Source organism: Octopus bimaculoides, chromosome 9 (assembly GCF_046866305.1).
Source record: "Octopus bimaculoides isolate indiv1 chromosome 9, ASM4686630v1, whole genome shotgun sequence".
Lineage (NCBI taxonomy): Eukaryota > Metazoa > Mollusca > Cephalopoda > Octopoda > Octopodidae > Octopus > Octopus bimaculoides.
Genome location: NC_142936.1, coordinates 47,843,862 through 47,846,482, shown reverse-complemented (window position 1 = coordinate 47,846,482; position 2,621 = coordinate 47,843,862). Strand labels below are relative to the sequence as shown.

The following is a 2,621-nucleotide window of genomic DNA, read 5'->3' as shown; positions in this document are numbered from 1 at the left end:
ATATATATATATATATATCTATATATATATATATATATATATATATATATATATATTCTATATATATATATATATTTCACTTTTTCGATATTAGTGAAGAATTTCACTGGAAATATATGTATATATATATATATATATATATATATATATATATATATATATATATATATATATATATATACACATACTAACAGTTCCCTTCAGTTTCCGTTGACTAAATCCACTCAGGAGTCTTTGGTCGGCCCGGGGCTATAGTAGAAGACAGTGGGACACAGTGGGACGGACTGAAGTCAAGACCACATAGTTGTTAAATAAGCTTCTTAACCACACAACCACACCTGCCCCTAATATAGAGACCTGAAATGAAATTATAACCGAAAATTAGATTTCATAATTATTCTAGAATTAAACATACCAACCACACGTGCTTACGCTTAGATAGACACAACACAAACATATGTTTAGAATGTTAAGCATTTTCTCCAGATAAATTCCATATGATGTTTTAGCTTTACAGTAACACTCAGCCCATCTACATGATATCGTGAACTCTGCTAAGCTATTTTTTTTTCAATTCAAACTAACGACCGACCTATATCCATCAAATCTTCTTACCCCCTTTTCTGTTTTCTTTTTCCTTACCCCCTAACTAACCTTTCCGGCATAACTACAGATTCATGCCCCCCACCCCTTCCCGACTTTGGATGATCATAACCATTTTGCGTGTTTGTGCATCCGTAGATTTCTACTAAAACAGAAGACAATGAAGCTGTCACCAGAAAACTCTTCCCCGGAAAACTCGTTATGCTAAAAATACCAGCTAAATGTCTAAACGTTTCTAACAGAAGGACAGTGAATAGAAAAACTTCCCGTTTGAACTTTTTTAATTGCAGTGTGTGTGAGGACTAGAAATCTACGGATGTGTAAACGCAAAGAACGGAGAAAATGAAACAAATATGGACGACTTGTTCTGAAACACACCCGAGTGGTGAACGGTCCTAAAAATTAACTCCCAATTGTTTTCCCCCAAAATTCCTACATAGTCCGAGGTATATTTATAGAAAATTTCATTTAAAAATATCTATTTTCTTGGAAGTTAAGACAAATTGAAATGGACGCCGGTGAATTTTCCGAAATTCCCCACCCTACCCCACCGCACTCCTTCCTAAAACACTTTCCCACAAAAGTTTTCTTTATTCGGAATCTACATGATATAACACATATTCGTAGAAAATTTCATTAAAAGATATTCATTTTTCGGAAAGTTATGATCATCCAAAGTCGGGGCTGGGGGTAGGAATCTGTAGTTATGCCACCTTTCCTTATATCAATTCTTCTACTGACATATACAGTTAATCTGCTTCTTGTTCTTTAAACATTTAGTTTACAATCTCAAAATAATTATTTAAAAAATTTTTCTTTCACTTAGATTTGTAACAAGTTGTAAAACCTCTCGTATCTACATATTGTTTAAATAACATTTGGCAAAACCTTTTTCACTGGCTGAACAAGCTGCAGCGCAAAACTGGAAGTCCCATTCAACTTCATATTCGAAATATATATATATATAATACATTAGGAAACATTACTCTTTTGTTATTCCGGAACCATGTGGTTGGTAAGCAAGCTACTTACCACACAGCCACTCCTGCGCATATAGAAAGGTTTACGCCCGCAGAGGGACTCGAACCCGCGACCCTCAGATTACTTCTAAGGTTGACCTATAAAAGTCTGATGCTCTACCGACTGAGCTATGCGGGCGGACATTGAATACAATTCAGAAAAATCCTTCTTTTAGATGCGTCTTTATACTTTATTTTTATGAAATACGAAAAATACAAATCGGATATTATTGTAAGTGAATAAATAAATAATGAAGGTGAAAAGAGATTTAAAACTATTTCAGCGAAATAATCTCAGAAATAAATTAAACTTGTAAATCACAAGCAGCAGCAAAAATAGCTGCAACAATAATAACGATTTCAAATTTTTGCCACAAGGGCAGTTTTGAGGAGAGGATTAAGTCGATTACATCGACTCCAGTGCGTAACTGGTACTTATTTAATCGACCCCGAACGGAGGAAAAGCAAAGTCGACCTCGGCGGAATTTGAACTCAGAACCTAGCGGCAAACGAAATACGTTAGACGTTTCACTCGGCGTGCTAGTTTACTGGAACAATAATAACGAATGGCAAAAGCATGGAAGAATATGAGAGGTCTGTCGCACCTTCGGTCAAAAACAGCTTCCTTGAGATGCAGTAGGTCTAATCACGTGATCTGGCAGTTCCCTCTCTTGTACTAGTCGATTCTCGTCAGTCAACGATATAAATATGCGTGTTTTCATACACCATGCCTCCATATGAGATGTTCTCACAAGGCGAATACCGCATCATTCGGCGTTCTAACAAAGCATCTACGTTAAGTTGGATATAAAGATTGTTGTTCGGTATCAATACTGCTTCTGTCACTTATAATTAATTTTTGTATAAGCTTTCTGACTATTTGCAACATCAATGCTTGAAAAGTTATTGGGAAGCGAGATTTCGCTATTATGCGGCTACCTGGCGCCTCTCGCTGATGTGACGCAATACATCAAAATCATGTGATCAGGCAGTTTTGTC

The 2,621-nt window shown here is 35.9% G+C and overlaps 1 non-coding gene across 1 annotated transcript; it reads right to left on the bottom strand.

Moving 5' to 3' along the window:
• Positions 1-1,669: 1,669 nt before the first annotated feature.
• On the bottom strand, positions 1,670-1,761 carry Trnak-uuu (transfer RNA lysine (anticodon UUU)). The gene is given in 2 exon segments: positions 1,670-1,705; positions 1,725-1,761. It is a non-coding gene; the product is annotated as a tRNA-Lys (tRNA).
• Between the last annotated feature and the right edge of the window lie 860 nt (positions 1,762-2,621).